This window comes from Vicugna pacos, chromosome 1 (genome assembly GCF_048564905.1).
Source record: "Vicugna pacos chromosome 1, VicPac4, whole genome shotgun sequence".
NCBI classification, from domain to species: domain Eukaryota; kingdom Metazoa; phylum Chordata; class Mammalia; order Artiodactyla; family Camelidae; genus Vicugna; species Vicugna pacos.
In genome coordinates this window covers 63,938,669-63,953,272 of record NC_132987.1, presented here as the reverse complement: position 1 = coordinate 63,953,272, position 14,604 = coordinate 63,938,669, and positions in this window count along the sequence as shown.

Here is a 14,604-nt window from a genome sequence, read left to right as displayed (position 1 = left end):
AGAAGTAAGCGTAGGGAGACATCAATTGTTTTTTGACTTTGGACAACTTGTTGCCCTCACTGGGCCTCAGTTTCCCTTTCTGAGAATAACAGTTTATCTAGACCCTTTATGCAAAGGTTTGAGGATTCTTTTAGACCAGGGGCTGGCAAACTCTCACTCAGGAGCCAATAGTGGCCAGTCTTCTGTTTTTCTTCTAAAGTTTTATTGGTACACAGTCAGGCACATTCATTTATATATTGTCTACAGCTTCTTTGATATTAAAATGGTAGCTTAGTGGCTGTAACAGAGACCTCATTGTGGCCCACAAAACCTAAAATATTTACTAGTTTGCCTTCACTGATAAAACTTGCTGACCCCTGCTCTAGACCAAGTTTTGGGAAATGAAGCAAGTGGTTTCTGTTTCAGTAATTTTGGCTTGAGGTCAATTGTCCTCTCTTAGTACCCCCAAACACCCATCCTCTGGACCATGTCTCTGCTCATGTCTAGGACTGTTTAAGCACTACAAATTTTTGGTTTTTTATCCCTCAAATTCCAAATGGTGATCAGCTACTTTTGCAATGTCATATTTCTCAATAACATTTGGTAAGGAATCGGGGTAGAACTGACTCCTTCCTTCAGTAGACCAGGGATCTAGACCAGTGGGGCTGGAGAGTCAGTGCTTATTTGGACCTGACCTTCTCAGAGAAGCTGAAACTATTTCCAGAAATCTCCTAGGAAGACAGAAGCTGGAAAAGCAGCTTTTCTGAAGTCCAGGTTCATAAAAATATTCCCCATCTGGCAAATTGCTGGAGGAAAGGAAAACAGAATAGAACTACAGGCAACCTTGTAGCATCTCTGCCATCACTGTTAGTCTTTGTGACTGCAGACTTTTTAATTCTAGAGTTTCGTATCCAAGGAAACCTTGAGTCACTTCACAAGCACTTCCCTACTACAGGAGAACACACTTACCTACCATCCATCACAGTGCTGTTACTCCTCACTGAGGAGTCTTTGCTGGAATTTCTCTTAACCTGTGGGACCAGGGTTTGTGTTGTTGGTCTCTGATGAAGTGCTGCTGCCCCAAGTCACTGAAGGAACAGTCCCTATGAAATTACCTTTCGTGACTGTGGTGCCCGCAGCCCCCGTGGAGGGAGGAGGAGGGCTCGAGGCCGTGGTGCCCGTAGTCCCCGTGGAGGGAGGAGGAGGGCTCGATGCCGTGGTGCCCGTAGTCCCCGTGGAGGGAGGAGGAGGGCTCGAGGCCGTGGTGCCCGTAGTCCCCGTGGAGGGAGGAGGAGGGCTCGATGCCGTGGTGCCCGTAGTCCCCGTGGAGGGAGGAGGAGGGCTCGATGCCGTGGTGCCCGTAGTCCCCGTGGAGGGAGGAGGAGGGCTCGAGGCCGTGGTGCCCGTAGTCCCCGTGGTGGGAGGAGGAGGGCTCGAGGCCGTGGTGCCCGCAGCCCCTATGGAAGAAGGAGGGATTGATGTGGTGAGGCTTGTAAGCAATTATGGTGGGAGGTCTATTCGCTGGAGGAACAAAGATATCAAGTTTTAGAAGACAAAACATTGAATATATAATAGCAAATGCTATTATTTAAAACGAATTAGTACCTAATTTATTCTTTTCTGAAAAATAAGTATAGTGTACTACATTAAAAATAAAAAAATATATGGAGGTTAGAGGTCAAGATGGTGGAGTAGCAGGACCCGGAGCTCATCTCTCCTCCTGACTACAACAAAACCACAACTGTCTGCTAAACAAACATCAAAAAATAAACCAACAAAACAAAATAAAACAAAACAAAAAAACTGGGACCTAGCAAAAAAGATATTTCGACTGGAAACATAAAGATGGAACCACAGTGGAATGGCATGAAGGGTGTGATCACAATATAATTGGGCCAAAGCCCTACTGGGGTAAGCGACCTACAAGCTGAAGAACAATTAAGTGCAGGGGCCCTCCCACAGGAATGAGAGTTCTGAGCCCCATGTCAGGCCCCCCAGCCTGGGGTCCTGGCATTGGGAGGAGGAGACCTCAGGACATCTGGTTTTGAAGACTAGCAGGACTTGGCTCCAGGAGCCCCACAGGACTGGGGGAAACAGAGACTTCATTCTCTTGGAAAGTGTACACAGAATCTCGATGCACCAGGTCCAAGGGCACAGGCAGTGATTTCATACAATCCTGGGCCAGACCTGCCTACTGGTTTGGAGGGTCTCCTGGGGACATAGGGGATGGCTGTGGCTCACCCTGGGGACATAAAATCTGGTGGCAGACATTCTGGGAGTGCTCATCTACGTGAGCTTTCCCAGAGGCTGACAACTTGCTTGGGACATTAGCACCAAGACCTAGCCCCAGCAAACAGCCTAAAGGCTTAAGTGCTGGGAAGCCTCAGGCCAAACAGCATACTGGGTGGGAACACAGCCCAACCCATCAGCAGACTTCCTGAGCCTTGAACCCCCCTCTAGACACGACCCTAGAGATGGCCTTACCCACAGAGGACCAGGACCAAGCCTCACCCAGCATTGGACAGGCACTAACTCCTCCTGCCAGGAAACCTGCATAAGGCTCTAGTCCAGCCTCATCCACCAGGGGGCAGATATCAGAAATAAGAAAACAACAATCCCAAAGCCTGTGGAAGGAATCCACAAACACAGGCCAGATTCTACCCTGGGACGGGCTGGACCCTGGCCCTTGGGTGACAAGAGAAGAGTGTACTGCTGGGATGCATAGGACGTTTCCCACAGAAAGCCAATTCTCCAAGGTCAAAAAATATAACTAAACTACCAAAAAATACAAATAGAAAGACAGCATGAGGCAGCAGAGAAATATCTTTGAGGCTAAAACACAAGATAAAATTCCAGAAGAAGATATTAGTGATGATGAGATAGACAATCTATCCAAGAAAGAGTTTAGAGTAATGATGGTGAAGATGTTCAGAGAACTTAGAAGGAGTATAGATGCACAGGGGGAAGTTTTTAGCAAAGAGTGAGAGAATATAAAGAATGCCCAAAGAGAGTGGAAGAATAAAATCACTGAAATGAGTAACACACTAGAAGGAACCAAGAATAGACTAAATGAGACAGAAGAACAAATCAGTGAGCTAGAAGACAGATTAGTGGAATTCACTACTGTAGAACAGAAAAAAGAAAAAAGAATGAAAAGAAATGATAGTTTAAGAGAAGTCTTGGACAACATGAAGAGCACCAATATTCACATTATGGGGGTCCCAAAAAGATGAGAGAGAGATAAAGAATCTGAGTATATATTCCAAGAGATAATAGGCCCAAACTTCCCTGACTTGGGAAAGGAAACTGTTACCCAAGTCCAGGAAGCACAGAGAGTTCCACACAGAATTAATCCAAAGAGGAGCACACCAAGGCACATAGCAATCAAACTGACAAAATTAAAATCAGCAAGAGAAAAGCAACAAATAACATACAAGGGAACTCCTATAAGGTTATCAGCTGATTTTTCAGCAGAAATGCTACAGGCCAGAAGGGAGTCGCACAATATATTTAAAGTGATGAAAGGGGAAAAGTTACAACCAAGAACACTCTATCTAGCAGGGCTCTCATTCAGATTTTATAGAGAAATCAAAACCTTCTCAGATAAACAAAAGCTAAAAGAATTCAGCACCACCAAACCAGCTTTACAACAAATGTTAAAGGAATTTCTCTAGTTATCAACCCACAAGGAAAAAGAAGAAAAAGAAGAAAGAGAGAAAGAAACTAAGAAAAAGGACCTACAAAAACAAACCCAAAACAATTAACAAAATGGCAATAAGAACATACGTATCAGTAACTACCTTAAATGTAAACGGATTAAACACACCAACCAAAATACATAGACTGGCTGAGTGGATACAAAACAAGACCCATATATATGCTGTCTACAAGAGACCCACTTAAGAGCTAGGACACATGCAGGCTGAAAGGCGGTGGAAAAAGAGATTCCATGCAAATGGAAACCAAAAGAAAGCTCAAGTAGCAATACATCTATCAGACAAAATAGATTTTAAAATAAAGACTGTTACAAGAGACAAAGAAGGGTACTACATAATGCTCAAGGGATCAATCCAAGAAAAAGATAAAACAATTGTAAATACATATGCACCCAACATAGGAGCACCTCACTATCTAAGGCGACTATTAACAGATATAAAAGGAGAAATTGGCAATAAAACAATAGTGGGGGACCTTACCATCTCACTTACATCAGTGGACAGATCATCCAGATAGAAAATTAATAAGGAAATATGGGCCTTAAGTGACACATTAGACTAGAGGGACTTAATTGTTATCTGTAGAGGATTCCACCCAAAAACGACAGGATATACATTCTTCTCAAGCACACATGAAACGTTCTCCAGAACTGACCACATGCTGGCCCACAAAGCAAGCCTCAGTAAATTTAAGAAAATTGAAATTGTACCAAGCATATTTTCTGACCACAATGATATGAGGTTAGAAATCAACTAAAAGAAAAAAACTACAAAAACTGCAAACATGTGGAGGCTAAACAATATGCTACTAAACAACCAATGGATCACTGAAGAAATTAAAGGAGAAAACAAAAAACACCTTGAGACAAATGAAAATGAAAACACAATGATCCAAAACCTCTGGGATGCAGCAAAAGTAGTTCTAAGAAGGAAGTTTATAGCGATAAACGCTTACCTCAGGAAACAAGAAAAATCTCAAGTAAACAACCTAACCTTACACATAAAGCAGGTAGAGAAAGAAGAACAAAAAAAATTCAAAGTTAGTAGAAGGAAAAAAAGATTACAGCAGAAATAAATGAAATAGAGACTTAAAAAACAATAGAAAAGATCAATAAAACTAAAACATGGTTCTTTGAAAAAATAAATGAATTTGATAAACCTTTGGTCAAACTCATCAAGAAAAAAAGGGAAAGGGCCCAAATTAACAAAATCAGAAATGAAAAAGGAGAAGTTACAATTGACACCACAGAAATATAAGGGATGAAAAGAGGCTACTATGAGCAACTATATGCCAACAAAAAAGGACAACCTAGAAGAAATGGATAATTTCCTAGAAAGGTACAATTTGCTAAGACTGAACCAAGAAGAAATGAGAAATATGACTAGACCAATTATCAGTTCTGAAATTGAATCAGCAATTTAAAAAAGTCCCAACAAACAGAAGTTTGGGAGCAGATGGCTTCACAGGTGAATTCTACCAAACATTTAGAGAAGAGTTAAAAACCTATCCCTCTGAAACTATTCCAGAAAACTGCAGAGGAAGGAACACTTCCAAACTCATTCTATAAGGCCATCATCACCCTGATACCAAAACCAAAGATATCACACAAAAAGAAAATTATAGGCCAATATCATTTATGAATATAGATGCAAAAACCCTGAACAAAATACTAGCAAATCGACTCCAATGATGCATTGAAAGGATCATACACCATGAACAAGTGGGATTTATTCCAAGGATGCAAGGATTTTTCAATATCCATGAATTTATTCCAAGGATGCAAGGATTTTTCAATATCCATCAATCAGTATGATACACCACATTAACAAATTCAAGAATCAAAACCATATGATCATCTCAATAGATGCAGAAAAAGTGTTTAATAAAATTCCACATCCATTTATAATGAAAACTTTCCAGAAAGTGGGCATAGATGAAGCATACCTCAACATAATAAAGGCCATATATGACAAGCCCACAGCTAACATCATACTTAATGGGAAAAGCTGAAAGCATTTTCTCTAGGATCAGGAACAAGACAAGGATGCCTCCTCTCACCACTTTGATTCAACATAGTTTTGGAAGTCCTAGCACTTACAATCAGAGAAGAAAAAGAAATAAAAGGAATCCAAATTGGAAATGAAGATGTAAAACTGTCACTGTTTGCAGATATCATGATACAATACATAGAAAACTCTAAAGAAATGACCAGAAAAGTACTAGAACTCCTCAATGAATTTGGTAAAGTTGCAGGATACAAAATTAATATACAGAAATAAGTTGCATTCTATAACAACAAAATAGCAGAAAAAGAAATCAAGGAAACACTATCATTTGCCATCATACCAAAAAGAATAAAATACCTAGGAATAAACCTACTCAGGGAGGTAAAAGACCTGGACTCAGAAAAATATGACACTGATGAAAGAAACTGAAGATGACATAAACAAATGGAAAGAAATTCCATATTCTTGGATTGGAAGAATCAACATTGTTAAAATGGCCATACTACCCAAGGCAATATACAGATTCAATGCAATCCCTATCAAATTACCAATGATATTTTTCACAGAGCTGGGACAAAAAAATGTTAAAATTTGTATGGAAACACAAAAGACCCCAAATAGCCAAAACAATCTTGAAAAGGAATAATGGAGCTGAGGGAATCACACTCCCTGACTTCAGACTATACTACAAAGCTACAGTAATCAAAGCAGTATGGTACTGGCACAAAAACAGACACATAGATCAATTGAACACGATAGATAGTCCAGAAATAAACCCACGCACTTATGGTCAATTAATCTACAACAAGGGAGACAAGAATACACAATGGAGAAAAGATAGTCTCTTCAACAAGTGGTGCTGGGAAAACTGGACAACTACCTGTAAAAGACTGAAATTAGATCTCTAATGCCATATACAAAAATAAACTCAGAATGGATTAAAGACCTAAATATAAGACCAGATACTACAAAACTCCTAGAGGAAAACATAGGCAGAACACTCTTGGACATAAATTACAGCAATATATTTTTTGAACCAGCTCCTAGAGTAATGGAAATAAAAGCAAAAATAAACATATGTGATGTAATTAAACTTAAAAGCTTTTGCACAGCCAAGGATACCATCAACAAAATGAAAAGATAACCTACAGAATGGGAGGAAATATTTGTAAATGATGTGACCAAGAAGGGACTAATTTCCAAAATACACAAACAGCTCATACAGCTTAGTATCAAAAAAACAAGCAACCCAACTAAAAAAAAATAGGCAGAAGACCTAACGGACATCTCTCCAAGAAGACATCCAGATGGCCAACAAACACATGAAAAGATGTTCAACATCACCAATTGTTAGAGAAATACAAATCAAAATTACAGTGTGATATCACTTCACACAGGTCAGAATGGCCATCAAGAAGTCTACAAATGATAAATGCTGGAGAGGGTGTGGAGAAAAGGGAACCCTCCTACACTGTTGGTGGGAATGTTAATTGGTTTAGCCACTATGGGGGGCAGTATGGAAATTCCTTAAAAACTAAAAATAGACTTACCACATGATCCAGCAATCCTGCTCCTGGGCATATATCCAGAGAAAACTCTAATTCAAAAAGACACATGCACCCCAATGTTCACAGCAGCACTATTTACAATAGCTAAGACATGGAAACAACCCAAATGTCCATCAACAGATGGCTGGATAAAGAAGCTGTGGTATATTTATACAATGGAATACTACTTGGCCGTAAAAAAGAATGAAATAATGCTATTTGCAGCAATATGGATGAAACTGGAGAATCTCCTTTTAAGTGAAATAAGTAAGAAAGAGAAAGAAAAATACCATATGATGTCACTTATATGTGGAATCTAAAAAAAAAAAGAAACAAACTTATTTACAAAACAGAAACAGACTCACAGACATAGAAAACAAACTTATGGTTGCTGGAGCAGGAAGAGGGTGGGAAGGTGTAAATTGGGAGTTTGAGATTTGCCGTCACTAATATAGATAAAATAGATAAACAACAAGTTTATACTGTATAGCACAGGGAACCATATTCGATATCTTGTAACCTATGGTGAAAAAGAATATGAGAACAAAACTATGTATGTTCCTATGTGACTGAAGAATTATGCTGTATGCCAGAAACTGACACGATATTGTAAACTGGCTGTACTTCAATGAAAATATATTACAAAAAATTCAATAAACAACAAAAAAATTAAACAGACAAAACTGAAAAAATTAATATGTATCTTATTCAGTTTTATATTAATTCTATTATGGTAATGTGACATATAATTAATATGGAATCCATCATTTATGCCTGCAGTTGCAGAACTATCAGTGTGAGTTTAATACTCCTCAGAGCAGCTCTCTCTGAAAACTGGAAATGCCACCCGGTGGCGCTGTTATGAACTGGAAGTGGCCTCCTTGATCTTTTTACAGCTTAAGTCATTTGCCCCAATTTTCCAATACAGGGCATTTTAGCTGAAGGGTGGTAGGAAAGGGGAAGTGTTTAAAGAATGAGGAAATAAAACTATATAATTAACTGCGTATTATACTTGCTTCAAATTTTTTCTAGTGATGTTTACTCATTCATAATTCTAGACACAAAAACCCTTTAAAGAGTAAGATGAATAGAGACGATATTTGCCCTAATGGTTAGGGGATCATCAAAGTTGCCTTTTTTCAAGTCTTAGGAACCCCTGGACACAGAGGGCAGTAAACGCTGAGTGATCCAGTCATCACTTTTCTAGAACACTGCATTGTCTCTAAGAACTCTGACAGTGATGGTAGGTTAAAAAAACTTATTAAAAGAAAAGGTTTTAGTGAGGAAGCTATTCCTAAAACTTCAGACATAGAAAATTGCTGAAGATGCTACCTGACTCCCCCTTGGGTCTGGAAGCTTTGGTGCAGAATCTGGCTCCTCTCCTGGAACAGGGCCTGCCTGAAGCAGTCCTTCATAGGCACCTGCTTTTCAGGAGCAAGAAAGTAGTTCCCCAGCTGGCCATTGGGGCTGCTGCTACCCCCTGCTCTGGCTACTACTCTCCTTTGTCAGGGGCTGACCCTGCACCCAACAGGGCCTATGGAATAGATGTGAGCGTCCACATTTGACAGAAATGCCACCAACACTCAGAGGGATTAAGGAATTGGCCAGAGGTAAATTTCGATTCCCGTGCGTAAGGGGCAATAAGCTCTGGATGCCAGAATCAGGGATTAAACCAGGTCCCTGCTCTGCAGTAGGACTCAGATGACATGTGGGAGTTAAAGAGAAGGGGGCTGTAGGGCACTGGGCCATGAACTACAAAGTTGTTCTTGTCTGCCCCAGGACTCTCAAGGACAAACTGCCCGCTTGCTGAGCCCCCAGTCTCAGTCCAGAGCCCTCTTTCTCTGCGGCTCAATCTGCCTTCATCACAGACTGAAACGCCTTGTGTCTTCGAGCCCAGTTGGAGGGGAAACTCCATCCACAATACAGCCCGCCTGGTGGGGCTGTGGCAGCACAAGCCCACGGATTCTCCCTCAAAGACAACAAACAGGATTGAAAGAATCAAAAAGTTTAAATGTTCCTTACCTGAGATTAGAAAAAGGAGGGCAGGCAGAGTGAGGTGACTGAAGGCTTTCATTCTCTATGTTCTTGCTGGGTAATCCGGGGAGAAAATGACTTCCCTCCCACTGTCTTTCCTTTTAACTCTCTCTCAGGTTCAAAGTCCAATCATTAACTGACGTCAATCCAGATAAAGGCAATTACTAGTTAGGGTTTGGTCACACAGCGTAGGTCTCTCTGAGCTTTTGAGATCAAGGAGGTGAACTGGGCCTTACAGATTATTTTTCTGTTTCATAGTCCAGGATACTCAGGACAGTCCAAACATCCTTAAAGATTGGGGGGCAAACAGGGGTGTTAGTTAATATCCTTATATTCCAAAGTCCCCAAACTACCATCTTTTAGGAGGTGACCATTCCTTTAAACACCCAGTTATGTAGTTTCACTTACTCCATTTGAGTGCGGGGAATCCAGTTTCCTCCAGCTGTAGATCTGAGAACCCCTGAGGGGTGCTTAGTGTTTCCCCAACTGCTTGTTGCTTAGCTTTTGTCACCTCTTGCTGTGGACACCACTGGGCCTCTCTGATGGTCACTTCCAGCAACTCTGTCATCATGCTTCCAAGCGTCCACGGTTCTCCGCATATCTCTGTACCTGGACTCGGTCCCCATTAATGCCCTCAAAAGCAGTTAATATGAAATTGTAGCATTTACCCTAACTGGCCTGAAAGCTCGTGGGTGACAGGTCAAGGAAGGGAAAATACAGTGCAGACAAGGAAAGACTTAAAACAGATAACTGATCTCTTCACTTCTGGTCATTCACTGGAATGTCCCCCTCCCAGGTCCTCTGCTCACCTCTCAATCCCCAGCCCCTGGCCTCTCACCACTTTTCAGGAAGTAGCTTTATCACCTGGAGGAGGGTCTACTCTATCCAGTCCCCCTTCTTTAAAACCCAGGTCCCCAACCCTCTGCCCTTAGCACTAGGCAAAGGAATGCAGCCAATAACACCTTGTGAGTGTTAGCCAGAGCTTTAACTCTGACCTTAGCAAAAATGAAAAATTTTATGCTATTACATAGCAGAGGAGTTCCCCATTGTCCCAAAAGTCTCCATTCAGGAATAAGTTGTTGGATTTGCTGTGGGGTTTGCTTGTATACAGCTGAGGAGCCACTTAAATCTTTGTCCCAAGCAAAGACACCTCTCAGGCCCACGTGTCGTGCTCTTATTCTCAGCCTGAACGATTCCTGGCACCAGGAATTAAACAAAGCCTTAAAGTCCTTTTCTCTTTTCTTTTTAAACTCACTTTATCAAGGTAGATGTAATTTACTTTAATAAATGAATTCATAGAAAATTCATTTGAGTTATGATGGATGTATACACATGTGAAATCACCATTACAGTCAAGATACAGAACATTTCCATCACATCCAAAAGTTTCCTCTTGCCTATTTGCAGTCCATTCTTTCCTCCTTGTCCAACCACAGGCAACCACTGATCTGCGTTCTGCCACTGGAGGTCAGTTTGCTTTTTCCAGAATTGTGTATAATGGAGCCGCACAGCATGCGCTATTTCATGTCCAGCTGCGCTCCCTCAGCACGCTGACTGTGAAATCCATCCACATTGCTGTGCACCACTTCTTCCTCTTTCCCGCTCCCTTCCTTCCTTCCTTTCTTTTACAAGTTCATGGAGGTATAATTTATGTACACTGCACATATTTAAAGCTTCAATGTGTGCTCATACCCAAGAAACCACCACCATAATCAAGAGATCAAACATTCTCATAATTCCCAGAAGTGCTCTGGTGTTCATCCTTCCCACACCTCCAGTCGGAGGTGACCACTGATCTGCTTTCTGTCACTATAGATTCGCTTGCACTTCCCAGAATTTTATATAAACGGAGTCATCCAGATGGGGGCTGGGGGGGGTTATTTTTTGGTCAGGCTTCTTAGACTTAGCATCATTATTTTGAGAGTCATTCATGTTGTTGTGCATATTAATAGTTTGTTTTTTTCTTATTTCTGAACAGTTTTCCATTGTATAGATTGTGCCAGACATACCATGGTTTGTTTGTTGGATCTGTTGATAAATATTTGGATTCATTTCTAGGTTTTGACTTTCACAAATAAAAGTGCCATGAATATTCCTGTACAAGTCTTTGTGTGGATATATGCATTCATTTCTCTTGGGTAAATACTTGTTTGTGGAATGGCTGCATCATATGGTACATTATACATTTCACTTTCAACAGACTCTCAAAGTGTCTTCCAAAGTTGGACCATTTTTCATTCCCATCAGTGGTACATGAGTTCCTGTTGCTACACATCCCTGTCAACACTCGGCTACTATCAGTCTGTATAATACAAACCATTCTAAAGGGTATGTAGTGGCATCTCACTTTGGTTTTAATGTGTATTTCCAGATGGGAAATGATGTTGAGCATCTTTTCATGTGCTTATTGGCCACTCATATCTCTTCTTTCAAAAATATTGGTTTCAATCATTTGCCCATTTCAAGCAGAATTCTTTGTCTTCTTATTTTTGAGTTGTCAGGGCTCTTTATGTATGTGTTGCAATATGTTCTGCCTTTCTGGATTTTTCCATCACACTTCTACCTACTACATCCACTTTATAAAAGCCTAACCAGGAATTTAGGAAAATGGAGAAAATGGCCAGAGGTCATATAATTGGCTGCAGAGTCTCAACTGCAGGGACTCAAATCCTGTCTCCTGAACCAGAAGGAGCCCACCACTCTATCCTCTTCTGGCTTCAAGACAGCAAGATACTAATATCCACAGAGCTCTACTGCCAGTGTCTGCTAATGCCATCCTATTGTAGCAGGGTCAATGCTACCATGGCTTGTCCCACTTCTCTGCTGAGGACACAGGAAGAGTGACCAGGGAGGGACGCAGGTCTGCTAGCACCTGCCTTCCTGACGCTTCCCTGGCCTTCCCCGGGAAACATGGGCAACAAGGTCAGGCAGTCAGTCCTGAGAGTGTGACTCCACAGCCATCCTTCTTAGGTCTCCTTCATCCCAGTCCACCACTTCCCAGGCTCAGAGAGATGATATACGCAGAGCCTCTCAGCAGGGACGTGCTCTCCCAGCTGCCCACGTCTCCTTCTAGATGGAGGCAGCTCGGTGAGCATCATGCTCCTGGCCTCTCCGCGTGCCTTTATTCACTGGCCCTACGTGAGATGTAGTGAGTTGTTTCAGAAGAATAAACTGGGAAAACTCACCTCTGATGTGCCTTTTCCCTTCTGGGGGGCGAACCTGGGTATTCAGGCCAGTTGTAGCTGGGAGGGTAAGGATGCAGGACTAGGAAGCCCTAAATCACATTCTCCAAAGTAAACTCCTGTTGAAAGTGATATTTCCTCTCCGTCTACCATATTCTTTGTCCTATTTCTCACATCATTCAAAACCTGGGCAAAGAAAAGGGGCGATATTAACTAGCACCTCACCGGCTATATCCTAGATATTTATCTGTAAGTTGAGGACACAGACTCCATTTTCCTGTAGAAACATTCTATGTAGGTGACTTTGTCACAGAATCAGCTAAAAAGAGCTAAATTTACCCATAATTACCTGGTCCCACAGAACTGTTCGTCAGCGGGGACTTTATCAATGGCCTATTGACTACGGAGAAGGACAGGACATGCCCATCAATCTAAAATTATATCTGACTACTCAAACATAGGGTAAACAGAAGGGAGCTGTGTCAAAGCGATTTAGGACTGGAATTTGATCTGTCAAGGACCCCTCTTCAGCTACTCTCGTTCTGTAACATGGTGGTACTACCATAAGGTTCTAAGGCTTTGGAAGACTCATTAGATACCTAAAAATCGCTATCAAGATTAAGTAACTAGACTCACCAAATTTTTTTCTGTCTACAGAATCAAGTGTTGCAAGAAATTTTAACTGCCCTTCACTGCTTTTCGCTAATTCTAGTCCCTTGGTAAGTATTTTCCATGCTGTAGTCTTTCCAGATTCACTAATACTAATTATCAATATCATATTTTGATAATAATGAAGTTGATCATTTATTTTCCTGTCTAATGCAGTAAATCATTCTCAGACAAATGGCTTATGAGAAAGCCATCTCCCCAACTCAGGTGTTTAATTGGTGTCATTTTGACAGAACCATGTCCAATCCTGGCATTCACATCTACTGAAATGAACTTTCACCGAATGGATACTCTACAGGAATAACATTCAGGCAGCTGTTCAATTGATATCGGATACTTGAGGCACCTCTGTACATCTCTCAGCCTCTGAACATGAAGCAGTGGACAAGATAATGGAAGTTTCTACTCTTCTGGGGCTTATAGGGGTTGAGGGATGGGTTGCAAACAAATAAAATTTCAGAGAGTGATAAATGCTGTGAAGAAAATAAAACACAATGGCACAGAGATTCGTGAGGTAGAAGGTGCTTCTTTATATGGGACGGTAAGCAGAATATTCTCACAGGAGCTGATATCTGACCTGAGACCTGATATTAAGAAGGAGACTGACTGCCACTATGGAGGACAGTATGCAGGTGGCTTAAAAAAAACTAAAAACAGACATACCATATGATCCAGTGATCCTACTCCTGGGCATATATCCAGGGAAAACTCTAATTTGAAAAGACTCGTGCACACCAACATACATAGCAGCACTATTTACAATAGCCAAAACATGAAAACAACCCAAGTGTCCATCAACAGATGAATGGATAAAAAAGTTGTGAGATATATATATAATGGAATATTACTTGGCCATAAAAAAGAATGAAATAATGCTATTTGCAGCTTCCCTGCCTTATTCACACCTCTGCCCCTAGCACCCAGAACACCCAGCACAAGCAGGTGCTCAGTAAATATTTATGGCATAAAGGAAAGAATGGACGAGTATCATCCAGTTTGTTGCAGGTGTGGGGAGCAGGGATGCTAAGTAAATAAGACATTATCCTGGGCCTTCAGACTCAGCATGCATTTAGATAATTTATTTTCCCAAAGTTGGTTGTCATAATCAAATAATTCACAAACAGAAAATGAATTAGTAAAGAAATGTGGGGAACATACTTGATTTTCATTCATTTTAAAGACATGCTACTACAAAAACAAGAGTAAAATAACATTTTACAGCTGTTAGAAATGTTCACATTGACAATGTTCAGTTCTGGGGTGGAGGGTGCAGATAATTTAACACGCTTACAAATGCTATGTCTGCTTCAAAAGGTGATTCAGAAACAGACATTAAGAGCCATAAAAAAAAGCCACAAAACCTTTTGACCGAGAAATTCACTTCTAGGACTCTAGCCTAAGGAAACATTTTCAAACCAAGGGAACATTATACATACAAGTACATTTGCTGCACTATTATGTGTATTATGA